General features: G+C 33.6%; 1 pseudogene; it reads left to right on the forward strand.

Annotated features, from left to right (window-relative positions):
* The first annotated feature begins 658 nt into the window (after window positions 1-658).
* The window catches only part of LOC112925090 (AP-5 complex subunit mu-1-like), a 59,804-nt pseudogene continuing 42,896 nt past the window's right edge, over window positions 659-17,566 (forward strand).

Raw genomic sequence — 17,566 nt, forward strand, 5'->3', positions numbered from 1 at the left:
AACTACAAAATTTTGCTTCATGCTTTTGTGGGCAATGGCTGATTGTTTCTTTGAAAACGGTAACTGCAAAAGAGTGGAGTGAGAGTAGACCATAAGGAAAATTAAATACACGTACTAAATACAAAAAATGTACTCAATGCATGTAAGAAAGAGAAATTTCAAGATAAGTTCTTTTTTTTTTTTTTTTTTTTTAAAGTTTTTTTTTTTGTTAACTTTTTATTTATTTATGATAGTCACAGAGAGAGAGAGAGAGAGGCAGAGACATAGGCAGAGGGAGAAGCAGGCTCCATGCACCGGGAGCCCGATGTGGGATTCGATCCCGGGTCTCCAGGATCGCGCCCTGGGCCAAAGGCAGGCGCTAAACCGCGGCGCCACCCAGGGATCCCCTAGTTCTATGTGTTTTCATAATGTTTGAATATTCGATTGCTGGTTTTTGCAATAAAATTCTAATTTGTTTTTAGTAAGGTCTTCAATATATAATGGCAATCCATGGTGATATTCAATTTATTTTTAATCATCACTACAAAGAATTTATTATAATATCAAAGGAGAATTTTAATATTTATTGCTTTGCCAGTAGCTGCTCTAAATTTTTTAATGAGTGATTTCCTCAAGATCAGACAATCAAGTGTTCAGGTTAGAATTCCAGCAAGAAACGATGGCTACCGGTACCCCTACACTCTTAGTACAAGAAGCTGAAATCCTCTTAAAGAGAAGACTTGATATAGAATCAACGAATGCACTCCCTGGTAGTTCACAAAATAGATCGAGGTGAATTTTTATACTCTATTCTTAAATATTAGAAAGAAGAGTATCCCGAAACTGTTTTAGATAATCCATATCCTAAATACTTCTAATTGAACCTTAAACCTATTTCCAGTATTTATTATACTGTTTAATAAGAAACTGTTTAACCAATGTAAAGCACTTTAATCTAATATCCTAATTAAAAAGTGCTGATTTTTGAATAAAATATGGCTAAAAACATTCCTCTTTGTCTTCACCAGTGCTTTCTTGATAGAATTTGTTATCTAATCACACTTACAATTAAACTTTAACTAACTGACATAGACATAATAAACCTTTCACATTGAATATACTAAAATGTATGAAGCGTGTTGTCTTCAAAAAAGGACTGCTATCAATGAGAATAAAATATACTGAAGATTATGTCTTTGCAATGCAAAGTATGCTTTTAACGTAATGATCCATTTTATTTAAAGAAAAATTTCACTAAGATCTTAGCAAGGCTAAAGCTCCAATAAAACACAGGAAAATTATATTTAAACTATTTAAAAAAATTATTCTTTGGCTGTCATACCTAGCAGTGGAATTTCATGTACATTAGAGAAGTGAGATTTAATTATGGCTGTTTTAAACTGCAAAAGGCTCATCACTTGAAAAGAGAAAATTGATGAATAGAATATGTGATTATTAAATTTTAGATTATGAGTATATATTGATTTTGAAATGTAGGTTTTGGCAATTTTATCAGAGCCCATCAAAACTTTAAAACAATATTTTGAGAAAGTATTTCTCTGGGGGAATAATGACAATATCTATAATGTTCATTTATCTTTGGTTTTAGTAGAAGTACCACTTAGTAATTTCGAGAAGTGACAATGATATGTTTCCATCATTTATTTCTTTTTTTTCATTTTTTTCTTTTTTCTTTTTTTTTTTTTTTCTTTTTTAGCTGAAGCTCATTGCTCTTCAATTCCCCTACAATCCTTATTGTAGCTATGCATTTAAATCTTTCCTTGCCCACCTGGTCTGAGGCCAGCAATGACTACAAGGGACACCTTAGAACATAATGTGACATGCAATTCTTCAGAACAAAGGAAAACAATTTTTAAAAATAAAAAGGATAGTACTTTAAAAGTAAAAAGATACTGTCAATGTTGAAAATGTCTGCTTTGAGCACTTTTTGATCTGGGAATTTCTTAGGCCCTTCCTATCTGTAGAGATCCCATGTGTCCCGTTGATGCTTTCAAGCCTAAGATGTTACTGCTGGGAGCCTAACTTCCCTTCCTACCTTACGTGGTAAACTTGATCATTACATAGCATGTAGGGTCTACATCTTCCCTACTCTGCCCGTTTTTTCCACCTTGTCTCTTTTTAACTACCCTTTAGTCCTGTGCTCCAGCTCAGTGGCCTGCTTGCTATCCTATAGGCAAACTAAACCCTGTCCCACTTTAGGATTTTTGCACCTCCTTATGGCTGCTTGAAGGTTACTTTTCTCTCTAATCTTCAAGTGAGTGAAACCTTCTTCTTCTTCACTGTTCAGTTTAAATGTCACCTTCCCAGGGAGGCAATCAGTGAACAATGTATCTCATTGGGTTCCACGCTTGTGAAGAACTGAAGGCTCCTCCACACTCTGTTATTCTCTATCATTACAGCCCATTTCCTTAACTGTGTGCATTGTATCTTTCCATCACAAATTGTGCTTTTGCACAGGGATATAGATAGATATACACAAGCAAAAATTTGCTTACTTGTTTGCTTCTTAGACCCTAATTTGCTTTAATTTGTATACTGCGTATTGTTCAGTGTTTTATTGTATCAATGGTAAATATTAAACCTGCCACAAAGAATTCAAATGATATTTAGCGATAATTTATTGGGTTATCCTTAATTCTCTATCCATTCTAGGAAACTATTTTAAAGTTTTCTTTATTTATGCTATTTTAGGCTTAAAAGGAAAATGTTTCCAGGGCATCTGGATAGCTTAGTGGATGAACATCTACCTTTGGCTTAGGGCTTGATCCCAGGGTCTTGGGATCGAGTCCCACGTCGGGCTCCCTGCATGGAGCCTGCTTCTCCCTCTGCCTGTGTCTCTGTCTCTGTCTCTCTCTGTCTCTCTTTGTGTGTGTGTGTGTGTGTCTCATGAATAGATAAATAAAATCTTAAAGAAAGAAAAATGTTTCCAGACTAAACATTAGTAACTAGAAAATATAGACTCTGAAATGCACAACTAAATAGAAGCATTCCCTAACCAGATAGATAAATCTTCATTAATTCTACTCAAATTATCATTTTTGAAAGATTTTATTTATTTGAGAGATAATGAGAGTGAGAGAGATCACAGAGGGAAAGGGAGAAGCAGACTTGCCACTGAGCAGAGAGCCCAACATGGGGCTTGACCCTGAAATCATGACCTGAGCCAATCCAGATGCATAATCGACGGAGCCATCCAGGTGCCCCTCAAATTATCTTTATAGCATTCTCTTCACCACTTCCTTATTCCTGTTTCCCATTACTCTGACATTATTGCTTGCTATTCCTTGAATGAAGATGGCATTTCCCAGTGTTTGTTCAAACACCGTATTCCCTTTACCCACAATGATGTCACCATTTTCCCCCTGTAAGTTATTTCTTATTTTCCTGAAGTGCCACTACTTTCATTATTCTTCATCTCAGAAGTAAGTATTCTTCATTCATCACTCTCATAACCCTATGTGGTTTATAACTCTTTTAGTTTTAATCTCAATTGGAAAATTTAGCAGTGAATCATGGAACAAAACGAGAAGCCTAGAAATTATCCTTAATGACTATTCTCCCAACATACATCCTCAATTACATTTTCCAATATCCACCTATGAATTTATCCACATTCCATCCATTTCTCTCTATTCCATTAACATTTCCCATGTGTACATTATATTGCAACTCAACAGGTCTACCACAATATACAAAACGCTCTCCTTTTTTCTTTTCATCTCATCTTTGGCCCCCTCAAAATATCTCAGAAAAGATGTCTACTTTAACAAAATACCAATGTGACACTGTCACTTATTGAAACAAACCAACTTAGGTCTCCCTATTTTCTTCTAGGTAAAATCCCATCTTTTTGCTCTGACAGATGGAGCCTCTTAGTTTTGATTGTGGTGGAATTTTCTCCTTTCTTCTCCCTTTATTTCATTTGTTCATTTCTATACCCTGATAATTCCAAATTGTTGACATTTTCAAACTTCATATTGTTTCTTCAGCTTGGGAACACTTCCCCCACTCTCTTCCCTCCTTAGCTCTCTTATTTTATGATATTTCAGAGAATAGCTCCTAACTTAGCTTCAGCCATCACAAACTCTCCTAGTAGGTAGTTCTACATACATGCCATGGCCACCACGCGTGCATATGCGTACATATACACATAAGTACATGTACACACATATATGTACATATATAGTGTACGTGCATGCATTTAAAAAAATTACATGAATTGCATTGCAATCTCACATTTGTTGTTTTGTTTTATGACCTTATATAACATTGAGCAAGATAGATCTCTGTGCCTCAATTTCTCCTCTGTGATCTGAGAATGAGAATCAAACCTAAATTAAGGGAGTGTTATAAAGATGAAGCAAACCACGTTTGACTCAAGGAAAGCATCTGCTAAATTCCCCATGCTTATTTTGTTGTGATTTTTATTTGTATCATGAACAGCTGTCTCTTTGTCCGTCTCTCTCCGCTGACTATCAACTCCTTGAAGACAGAATTCATGGCTTATTTTGATGTCAGCATAGTGTAGAACAATGGCAAACACATACACTTATTCAAAACTTTGTTAACGAATGAAAGAGTAAACAAATTGAGTATTTTGAAGTTATAAAAACTTTCCTACTAGTATAGCAGGTTTTATTTATATGTGCTTTCAATGTTCTGTATGTGTTTAATCAATTAATATATATTAAAAAGCATCTAGATATCACCTATGCATTTTAATAGCAGTCTCTGCGAACAGTGCCTCAATTAAAAAACAAAAAACAAAAACACAAAAAGCAATTACTAGAGAATAGCAGGCAGTTGAAATCTGAAAATGATGCTTACAAACCAGCTTTGGCATTGACTGTGGCTTATTTCTATTCCACCCCAGACTTTAGTTATTTTCCTGTGATGTCAGTTCTGTGATCCAAAAGGAATTTATTTTTCAAACTTTGAAATACTTAAGGATAAGATTGAGTTGATGAGGAGGAGGAGTGAACATTAAGAGATCACATTGCATTTTGTTATTACTCATGAAAATGGATGATTTCTTATTTGCATATGGTTTTGCTGAGATCTGCAAATGGCAAAGTAGTAGTGACTGTTTGACAAATTGGCCAATCTAGAGTATTTTTTTTAAAAAACTCATGTGTATACTCTAATAATCTTACACTAGTTATGGCTTGGAATTTTTCAATATGTAATTATGTGTGTGAATGAAAGAATTGGTATAGAGGAAAGAAAATATGTGTGTGTGTGTGGGGGGGAAGTTAACCACAAAACAACATAATTTTATGAATTGCATATAAAGCAGTAAAACCAAATGTTTCCAGAAAACAAAAATCATCAAGATTGATCATTATGCTTACTTAAGTCTTTTCATATGAAATAATAATATTTTTTGACACGTATAGTCAATAATTTTAACTAAAGTGCAATTTATTTGTTTGCTTAATGTTTCTAAGGCCTGTACTGGATATGTTCATTTACTAAGTAATTTAAAAATCTCTCTTGTTCTCTTTACTGACATTGCCTATTGTCCTAGTCAATAAATTTGTAATTTATGCAACTCCAGAATTTAATTTCCTATTAAGGCACAATGCTACACACACACACACACACACACACACACACACACACACATATAATATATATATATTTACAATTTATATATTATATGTATATATACAATTTATATATTATATTGTATTATAATATATATATATATATATAACACTACCCCTTGAATCATCAGTCTAAAACTATACTGACCTTTTGTAACCCCAGTTCATTTATAAGTGGCATATTAATCTAAGCAAGAAAACAAAGGACTTTGTGTCTCATACTCAAAATATAGTGATAATTTTAGAAAATTTTAAGTAAGGAAAGACCAGATAATGGTTCTGTTGAATGACAGAAGGAAGAGAAAGGAAGTCAATTCATGGTATTTGGAAATTTGTCATAATAACTATGAGCCAAAAGATCTCTGCTAGACTAGCAGGAAAAGCGCAAAGGAGAAAGTAATGGTTAAAAGACTGTCCTGAGAATAGCTAATGAGAAAAGGATAATTGAGATGCTTCAATTACTGATTCTTTTAAGTGATATTTCTCGTGTCAACAAGACCAGGGTATACCCATAGGAATCTGTTTTGTTGAAGAGAGAAAATGTTATTTGGGTACACAGGTGCAGAAACAGTTTGAGTGGATATATCAGTGTCCATCCATGTGGGTTCACCAGTGTAGCTGTCAGAGAATGATGGCATGATTTGGGGTATATAAGAAACCTGTGAGTCATTTCTATGGGTACATTTGGATATATATATATATATATTTCCCCCATCATCAGTTCCACTCTTTGATTAATGTTGATTTACTCTTTCTCTAACTTCTATGATTTATTAGTTGTAGGTCTTTGGGATATTAAGTACAAAGTGAGCATTCGGAGAAATGAAAAAAGAGAGATGGCTTTTCAATAAACTTATAGTCTGATGAGAAATAAAAATGAGTTGACAGGTTTGGCCTTATGCATTACAAATGTGAAATATTAACTTATAATTGTTTTTATATTCTCCTGTATCATTTTGACCACAAGATTAAGATCTGTCTTATTAACAAGTGACTAATTGTCATATGAGAACTAGAAAAAAGGAAAAAGGGTAGGAGGCCAATGAAATACTCTGAGAAAGAACCATCACTTTAATGCCATACATTATGGTTCTGAAGCAAGAAGACAACCGTAGCTGAAGAAATCAGAAGTCCCCGCTTTTTTTCCCGCCTCACCAACATGGTCAGGCATCAACAGAGCTGCATATGAAACAGCTGAATTGGATCTTTTTCTGTCTTCCAAGAGTGTTAAGAGATGGACAAGTTATCCTAAATCTTGAGTGAAAAAGCATGTGCTTTTAATCTCAGTGTATATGAGAAGATTTTATATAAAAGCAGTGAAATGCGGATACATACAGATAATATGGCAAGTAAGAACACAGAAAGGTGAACAAATCTGAGAATCACATAGGATGTCAGTATGGACAAAAGCAGAAAAGATATCTCTTCTTAATGTCTGGAAATTGCATAATCAACCTGAAACTTAGAGGCTTCTCCAGTTTGTGCTTGCACGTGGGAGAAATGAAGAAAGGTGAGAAAGGATAAACTCAGAAGAAATACAGTGTTGTCTGGATACACCTTCATTTCAAAGATCTGGATTTCTCAGCTTTTTTTTCTCTCACATGATTCATGATATTGACAGATTTAGACCAGGTGCTCTTCAGTCCTTCCAGACTTTTACGTTTATGCAGCTCACCATTGGATGATCAACAGGGGGCTATTATTCTACTGGTTGTTGGAAGACTGGAGAGGCAGGAGGCACTGATGAAAGATCCAGTTTCCATTCTGAGATGATCATACAACAAGTGCAGAAGAACAGGTCCCAGGGAATTTTGCTTCCAGCGAACACCAAGAGTTATAATTTGTGAGACTCCTTTTCCCAGGCAAAAAAGATAGTAGGAATGACTACCTTGGTTTCTCAAGGAAAGTGACAGGAGACTCTCATATTCAAATTCCTTTTTAAAAAGTGGCATGCAAAAGATGCACAGTCTCTGAAATTTTAGGTGTGTAGTTAGTAAAATGACAGTAGGGTATATTCCATGTGTTTTATTAATATGAGAGCTAAAGTAGTTGAGAAAAATATTTATAGGTAGCAAAATTTATTAAATTTGTAAGTTCCTAAATTTGTGATACCAGTGACTATCTACTCCACCAAACAAAGTGGACAATTAGAAGCCCTTTTTAGATAAGTCATTGTCTAAAGTCAGAGTCAATGTCTCTGTACACCCAACATCATGATTCAGTATTCCTCAGACTCCTGGCTGTCTACATAATGACCACTTTCTTTTAATACAATGCTGACATATTTCTTAAAAACATATCTTCTGCAAATACTACTTTCTTAACTGAAGCACTGAATACTCCTTCCTTGGTATTTACCGTCACACCTTCTTGGTGGTTTCACTAATAATTGTCCCAAAATACAATCATATCAGCCCCTTACTTTAAAAATTTATTGATGATTCCATCTGATTCAGGATATTAAGCTCCCTGGCTTGGAACCCAGGGCTTGTTGGGATCAGAACAACTGCTGACCTCTCTGGTCTCCTCATCTTTGAGATTTTCTCCCATGGGTTCCTAGATCACTTTATACAATCTACTTAAAAGGAATCTCAAACATTATGTCCATTGGGGATTTGGTACTGAAACCCTACTCCTACAGAGAATCTTAATATTTAACAAACACCTCACTATATTATGGTTATTTGTTTGTTGTTGTTTTCTCATTAGAATATAAAATCTTAGAAAACAAAAATTATGTCTTTTATCTTTATATCATATATGCCTAGAATAGGACAAGATTGATATTTGCTAAAACCACCGCCACCACAAAAACTGCCAGATATTCTAATGTTTGTATGAATGTACAGATTCAGTGCTTATAAATTTCATATAATTTTACTATACAAAAGAATAGAAAGAATCTCAATTCCATGTTTGCAACGAGTTAACATTAATCAATTTTTACAAAATGGAATGTTTCAGACAAAGAACTTGTCTTATTTGCTTTATTTTCTTGTGTGACAAAATTTTCATTAAGTTAAATATATAGTCCAATGTATTGCAGACCTATACTTTTCCTACTCGTGTAGGTTCAAAGATTTGTTCGCATCTATAACATTAACATCACTACTGTGTGTTATGAAATCAACCACATAACTAATCATGGCCAAGAGCCAGGAGCGCAGCCTCCTGCAAGCTGAACACATCGCCCCAGCATATTAGTGAAACAGTGAGGAGATTCAGATTATTAAAAAGTCACCTTCAATAAGAAAGAACAAAATAAAAATAGCAGGTAAACATTTAGGAAGGCAGGAAAATAATTTTCAAAATCAGACATTTTAGTTTACGCTCCTTGTGTAGTGTCTTTAATTTCTTCAAACCTGGAGTCAAGACAACTCTCACATATACATAAGCAAGAAGAGAAATGCTGAATATGGATCATCATCCATGGTCATAGTTTTGCATACAAGTGATTTTATTAGTTTTTCATTTTTGTTTATAAATGCAATGTAACAACATTTATATCATATTTAAAAGAAAAAATCTTGAGCATAAATATCAATGGAATTTAATTCAAAACCGATTCTAAGAGTGCTTAGTCTCTTTTAAATATACTTTTCCCTTCCTTGCCCGTAGACTCTAAGTTGTGTTAGGGCTTCCTGTTCTATGCCTTAAAGTTAATGAATTACTATTTCATGCTAAACTCAATACACAGGAAACTACATTTTTACAAAATTATGGTTCTCTTGAGGATTATAAATGTCATTAGGGTAAAGGACATATCCAACTTCTAGTGTGATTCAAGGACATACTATACCTTAACTATTTGTTTTGTACAATAGTAATTATATTGAGGTTATGAGGATGACTGAAAGATTAAATTTAGTACAGAATCAACTTCAAAATAGTTTATAATTGAAAACAAGTGATTAAGACAGACACAAACCGAATATAGATTGTAAACTGATGTAAAGACCAGCGTTCTACTAAAGGTAGAAAAATAATCATTTCAGAGCACAGAAACAGAAAAATTTTTGTGGATTTAAGGAGCAGAATTTCAACGGGCAAAATGCGCAACGGTTTTCCAGCATAGAAGTTTTACAACAGGTGAAGGGTCACCAGCCTCCCCTAAGACTTTACATTGGATTTAGTGCTTAAACATTGGATAAATGGGAGTTGATGCTGTAGAAGAAGCTTGTGAAAGTCCATATAAGACTTTAAAGAATAATGAATAGCAAGCTAAACAATATGTACTTGTGTTCTTTTATTCATTTTCTGGAAACCCATTTTTTTTAATTTTTTTTATTTTTTAAAGCAGTGGGAAGTTGGGAGGGCCATAGAAACATTGATCTACTTGGGTAAAAAATAGCAACCAAACATTACTTTACCTATTTTAATTCTAAAATTATTTATGTTTTATTAAAATAACTAGTTTTCTCTATTTTTGTTTTATTTCTATTTTCTACTATGAGATATTCAAGTATAAAAGATGAAAAATTAACAACATATACTAAGAAAGTAATGGATATCCAGTGTTAAATATTCAATTGCTTAAATATTAAAATTTTGATTAAATTTTATTCTTTGCTTTTGAACATCACAGTTTAAGAAAGAAAAGCTAATACAAAATTTTATTTATGCACAGTAAAATACTACAGCATATTTATGTGACATTTTAAGTGATGTTCTCACAAATAGGACTATATGATATTAGTTTGTTCTACTAGAGTTTTTATTACTTTTCTCTCAATATATTTTATTTAATATTTTTTTTAAATTTTGGAGATATCTGTGTCAAGATGGAAAGGACTAAATTAACAATTTGTCAACTCTGATCAAAATTGGTGTGCCAGTTAACTGACACTTTGCTAGGTCCAAAGATTCTTATGTGAGTTTACTACTGGTGATAAACTTACTCTGTGCTTGTTTTTTTCTTCAAATTTTTATCTAAGTTCTAGTTAGTTAACATATAGTGTAATATTGGTTTCAGGAGTAGAATTTAGTCATTCATCACTTACATAGATTACCCATTACTCAATGCAAAAAAATGCCCTCCTTAATACCTATCACCATTTTGCCCATCACCCTGCCCACCTCCCCACCAGTAACCCTTAGTTTGTCCTCTATAATTAAGAGTTTTTTATGTTTCTCTCTCTTTTTATCTCTTCCCCTATGTTCATCTGTTTTGTTTCTTAAATTCCACATATGAGGGAAATCATGCAGTATTTGTTTTTCTCTGACTGACTTATTTTGCTTAGCATAATACACTCTAACTCCATCCACATCACTGTAAATGGCAGTATTTTATTTTTTGATGGCTGAGTAATATTCCATTGTATTTATATTAACACTTCTTTATTGATTCATTAGTTAGTGGACATGTGGGCTCTTTCCATAATTTGGATTGTTTATAATGATGCTATAAACATCAGGTGCATGCGCCCCTTCCAATCAGTATTTTGTATCCTTTGGGTAAATACCTAATAGTGCAATTGCTGGGTTGTAGAGTAGTTCTCCTTTTAACTTTTTGAGGACTCTCCAAACTGTTTTTTAGAGTAGTTGCGTCAGTTTGCATTCCCACCAATAGTCCAAGAGCTTCCCCTTTCTCTGCATCCTTGCTAACATCTATTGTTTCCTATGTTGTTAATTTTAATCATTCTGACAGGTATGAAGTGGTATCTCATTGTGGTTGATTACTGTGTACTTTTTTTTTTTTTAAGAGAAAGTAAGTGAGTGCAGAGGGGCAGAGGGAGAGAGAGAGAATCTTAAGCTGGGCATGGAGCCCTACACAAGGCTCAAACTCATGAACATGGTATCACAACTAGAGCTGAAATTAAGAGTCGGATGTCTAACTAACTGGGCCACTCAGGAGCCCCAACTAGTGTGTACTTTAAATACAATTTGCAATTGTAGAGTGCAATATAAAATTTTGGATTTTCTAAAATAAGCACTAGAGATTTATTTTCCCCCAAGGGCAAGCATTTTAGTTCCAATCCCAAGGTGCCTTGAAATACTCCATTATGATACTGTAGATACATTTATAAGGCACACATTAATATGAATAGGCTAATTCCTACAGAGCAGAGCCTGTGTGTTTTCAGACTAGTTGTATGAGGGAATAACTGTTTATCATAACATTAAAATTATGTTATTAAAATATTCTTTAAGAATCATATTATGTAAAGTATTATTTATATTTTTCTAAAATATATTACATATATAATCTCAAAAGAAGATACTCAAACCTAAACTTTCTTTGTTCAGAAAATAAATCAAGGATGCCTGGGTGGGTCAGCGGTTGGGCAGCTGCCTTTGGCTCAGGTCGTGATCTCGGGATCAGGGATCAAGTCCTACATCCGGCTGTTGTGAAGAGCCTGCATCTCCTTCTGCCTATGTCTCTGGCTCTGGCTCTGGCTTTGTGTCTCTCATGAGTAAATAAATCTTAAAAAAAAAAAAAGAAAAGAAAAGAAATTGTAGATTAATTGAAATCCAGGTCATGATAATGTCCATTTATTTTTCATGTATATTGGTTAAAGGAGGTTGGTCTACAATTGTACTCATATCCTATTAAAGGCTAATAGATGATCTAGACAATTTCTTGACTATTGAGCTCATCTCACAGTTATTAATGTTTATATCATTATTATGTATATATAAAGAGATTTCACAATAGTACTTTGTTCTATAAATTTGAAAATAAATGCAATGAATATTTTAATAATATTTAATAGGGAAGGCCTTCAGGGATAATAAGCAGTAATTATGCTAAGCAGCTTCTTAAAATTTCACAGCAGTTGAAACAAACATGAATATTTGCATCATAGTATTTTTAACTCACTTTTACAATAAAATCAATTTCTTCAAGCAAAAGCATCCACTTTTAAATCACATATCCCTTGTTTATTGTTAAATAACACTAAATATTTTACATATATATAAATTACATAAAATACATATATATATATATGAAATTTGCCTGAATAATAGCTCTATTTCCCTAATGCTTTTGACAGAGGAAATTTTTTTTTAAGATTTTATTTATTTATTCACGAGAGACACACAGAGAGGCAGAGACCTAGGCAGAGGGACAAACAGGTTCCCTGAGGGAAGCCCAATGTGGGACTCGATCCCAGGACCCCAGGACCCTAGGATCACACCCTGAGCCAAAGGCAGATGCTGAAGCACTGAGCCACCCAGACATCCTTCAAAAGTGAAAATTCTTAAATACAATTCTGAAACTGAATAATATTTCATCAGCTCAGTTCCTCATTTGCATCAAAATAATTCAACAGTTATCATCATATTTCAAGTAGCCATCAACTTCCACCTGGGCTAATACAGTAGTCTCCTCATTTGTCTTCCTGCTTTTATCTTTATTTGCTGTATAGTTTATTCTCTGTAAACAGGCAAAGAGCTCCTTCTTAAATGTAAATATGTTCATTCCAATTCCCTGCTTGAACCCTGTAATGGATTTCCAAACTTCTTAGGATCAAAGACCTCAATTCTGTTCCCACCATCCAATGTAATCTGACCATTATTTTTTTATTTGACCTTATGATCTACTAACTCTGGCCACTGGTTCACTCTGACCCAGACATACTGGCCCCTTTGATTCTTGGCATGTCAAGTGTGCAGTTTTTGAAAATGCTGGCTTGATTCTCTTTCTTCATGAATTTACTAAAATCATTCTCCTACGACCTACAAAGTTCAGCCCAAAAACAACTTAATCAAAAGACTTATTGACTACCCAAAATCAAGTTTTATCTCTGCTTCACCCCATATCGTTTTATCCCATTTTCTTTTTCTTTAGAGAACTTATTTCCTAGTGATGCATTATATGTTTCTTTCTTTTTTTTTTTTTTTTTTTTTTTTTGGTCTGCTTGCTATTTCCTTTCTATGTCTCATCCCTTGATGATATCATGAAAACAGAATTTTTAAATTTTATTTTGCTTTTAGTTTTATGTTGTGTTTTGTTTTACTTCTATTCTTGTTGTGCTATCTCTAAGAGTTAAAATAATTCTTGGCAAAGCATAGGGGTTCAATGAAAATAAATTGAATGAATCAGTGCATATTATCATGTGATTGAGTAAGACAATAGGTTAGTGAGTTTTTAGCATTTCTCTCTAATCTTGTCTGTGTATTTAAAAAGATACATTTTTTAAATGTATAGGGACTGAATTAAGGTAGAATTGTAAAAAAGTCAGAAAAGCTACATGAGGAAATAGTTCAGAAAAATTTTTTTAGGAATTTATCCAGCATAGATGAGTTACTAATTATTTTTCAGATGCATAGACACATGAATAGAACTAAGCGTTTATTGGGTGAATAAATGGATACATGCATAAATGCATGAATGAGAGAAAAGAAAGAAAATGAAACACTTTATTATGGACAGATGTGTTTTGTTTCCTTTTTGCTCCATTAGTGAGAGAAAAATCCTGCGATAGGTGATGGGGATGGCTGAACACACAGCACTGACTTGGGCAGATGGGATTGACAGCTGGTTATTAGTCACATACGCTTACAACCAGGGGACAGAAGACTGTGCCACAGAGGGCCTCATGGGGGTTCTACTCTAGAACACAGTGAATAAGTAGGGCCTGCAGGAAGCAAGCTTTGTAGTAACAAGGGGGAGGATGTGATTTGAGTAATTTGAATAATTCTGAGAGTTGGCAGAAAATTTAATCTGATGCTAAGGAATAAGCAGCCGTTGTGCCCAGCCTCTGATATGGATGGTTGTTTGGCTCCAGAATCTTATGCATGGGAACAGAGGGCTTAGGCCATGTAATCCCTCCAAACTTTACTAGGTTTTCAAGGTAACACATAATATTTAGTTTTATTTCCAGGCTATGCCTGACCAGATGTTTATGCATAGAGGTAGGAGTGAAGACTAACTCAGGATCCTGAAATGGAATATGGCAATGGCATCAAATGAGAGTAATTGCATAGAAAGAGGAGGGATTGAGGTACAATGTGATATGTCAGTTGTACTGTTGAAAATACAAAGCTGTTGAGTTCTGGTTTTGTTCCAGCTGAAAACAAAGTGTTAGGAGTTTTCACTAGGATGTTTAATTCCAACGTGTGTACCAAATTTTAGTAGCATAAATAGTAGGGCTTATGACATTACAGTATTATATTTGTTAAAGCATGCATTTAAAAAATTTAAACATATGATGGTCATGAGAATTTAAAAGAAATAAATTCCAAAATTTTCACTTGATTAATTAATGAGGGAACTGGCACTAAGTTAAAACCAATTCAGTGATCATCTGTGGAATTAGGTCTTTATAGATAATTTATAAAGAAATGTTAGGAATTGTAGATAAAGATTTGATTGCAAAATTAATATCTTAAAGATACAAAATTGATTAATATATTAAAGAGAAACAAATGTAACTTTTAGGGTTATCTTTTTTTCAAGACAAAGGTGAAAATGGTTTAATCAGTAGGAAACCAATGAAAGATGTAAGCCCTATACTCCACTCAAAGAGCATTCAATAATGTCTTTTGCCAATTTCCAACATTTAGTTTACTTTTTCTGACACTTTCAGTATTTACCAAAGATATATGAAATGAATCTATATGAGTGTATTTCTCTTCATTTTACAAATGAAAAAATAAAGCTCAAAAATTGCAGAGTAAATTAGTAGAAAATATTGGATATTAATGAAAGTTAGTCCATGCATTCATAAATCTATCGTCTTTCAATTACAATGACTTTCTGCTTAAACCATTCCTAAAGTTGGACAATCGCTCAGCAGAGATATATTAGAAGGAAAGCAAACACTAGATTGGTAGTTGTTTCTACAACCAATGTGTATATGGAGTTAGGCTTAATATATAGTTATCCAAATAAAATATTTGATACTGACTCTACTTCCTTCCCTCCTACCTGATGACACTGTAATAATAATTTTAAAAGTCTACTAATTCCTAACCATTGATATGCCCTTCTTCATGCAACTATCTGTGCGTAGTCTTCTTTCATCTTAGATACCATGGAAACACTGTCCTCTGCTCCAAATATGTCCAGACCTTTCACCTGTGACTTAGATCCCATTCTTTACTACTTACTCAAAGATATTGATACAGAAATTCTCTCTACTTTCTCTTGCATATGGAGTTTTCCCTCTCTCTCTTTTATTCCCATTGCATATAATGAGCATGATGCATCTTTATTCATCTTTCCAAAAAAATATTGACCCAACTTTAGCCCCAACTATGAATCTATATTTCCTCTTCTCTTGAGAAAAAATTTCTAAGAAAATGTTGTCTTTGTAGTTTCAAGATTCTTCCCTACATTTGTCTTAAATTCCATCTAGAGAGGTTTTCATCCCTTCTCCATTAAAATTGCTCTTGGCAAAATAACAGATAATGTTTAATTGTGAAATCCACAATCTATTTCTCAGCTTTCATTTTACCTGAAATGTTTTTACCTACTTGGATTCCAGGACACAGCATTCTTTAATATCACTTCATTATCTTCTTAGTTTATTTTAGTAATTCTGTCTCCCTAACTTGTTATTCAAATTTACATTTCCAGAATGAAAATTTCCTTGAACTCCAGTCTCATATATCCAAGTACTTATTCAAGGTCTCTGATCCCATGTCAAACTGGCATCTGAAATAAGGCAAATCCAAACTGGAGTTCCAAATCTTTCCTGTCTCTCCTGCTGTCATCTCCATCTCCTTCTTCTCCAATGGCTCAGCCAAAATAGTTTGGCATCCTTGAATTTTCTTTCTCTCTCATAACCCGTGCTTAACCTGCCAGCAAGTCTTCTCAGCTTTATCTTCAAAATGCATCCAGAATCAAACCATATATTATTCCCCTCAATACTAAAATCATGTCCAAGCTACCATCACATGCCCATTAGATTATTCAATGGCATCTTAAACTGTCTTCCTGCTTCATGTTTTCTTCTACTTTAATTTATTCTCAATGAAACATCCAGAGAAGATCCTCATTCATCAACTGCCACGTTTTCCATTCAAAATCGTTGACTGAATTTCTTTGTTAAAGACTTTCCACTAAAGTCTTTATAATGATCAAGAAGACCTTGCATCAATTGACCTTCCATTATCTCTCAGGTGTTTTTCTACTTCTCAGAATCTCACTTGCTCTGTCTTCGACCTTATCAACCTTCTGTTTTTTTACTGGAAAACTGCAGAAATGAACTCAACTCAGGATATTAGTGTAGGTTATTCTCTTTAATGGAACTCTATTTCCCTAATTATCTAAATGGTTTACTCCCTAACCTAATTTATTTATTCTAATACGATTATTTATTTGTGGTTTTTCCTAACAACACTATTTTAAAAAATAAACATTCTTGCTTCCTATACCATCCTCCCTGAATTATTTTTTCCGTTAATCATCATTAAGATCTTCTACATTTCAATGTTTTAATATCTGTATCCTTTAGTTGAATATGACTTAGTATAGAAATTTTGCTTCTATTTTTTACTCTCCCTCCTCCATCTCATAAAATAGTGCCTGAATGCTTAGCATACAATAGACATTCAATACATATTGTTCACTAAGCTAATGAACTATGAATAGATGAATAGCATCTGATCAATAGGTTATAGGTTATTATTAAATATTTTTCTCTTTTTTCTTGACCCTCTATTCCAAACCAGGTCAACCTTCCTATGATTTATTGGTTCTAGATATTGTTCAATTTTACAAGATCAGAATGACAGTAAATCTAAGAAAGATACATATATAACCTCTACCGCAAATTACTTTCATTTTTTTCTCAATGACATTTATATGCATAGCAAATCTTTAGTTAACATGAATCTAAAGGAATTATTTTCTAATAATGTATTTAAAATATTATAACATGCTGCCCAGGATACTGACACTATGAGAGAGACAGAATAGATTCTATCGTTTTTTTCTTTTTCCCTCTCTCTTTTAAGGAACATGCTAAAATCAAGATGCCGGTAGGGATGTGGTCCTTTCTGGAGGCTCT

The sequence above is a fragment of the Vulpes vulpes genome, chromosome 4 (assembly GCF_048418805.1).
Source record: "Vulpes vulpes isolate BD-2025 chromosome 4, VulVul3, whole genome shotgun sequence".
Classification (NCBI taxonomy): domain Eukaryota; kingdom Metazoa; phylum Chordata; class Mammalia; order Carnivora; family Canidae; genus Vulpes; species Vulpes vulpes.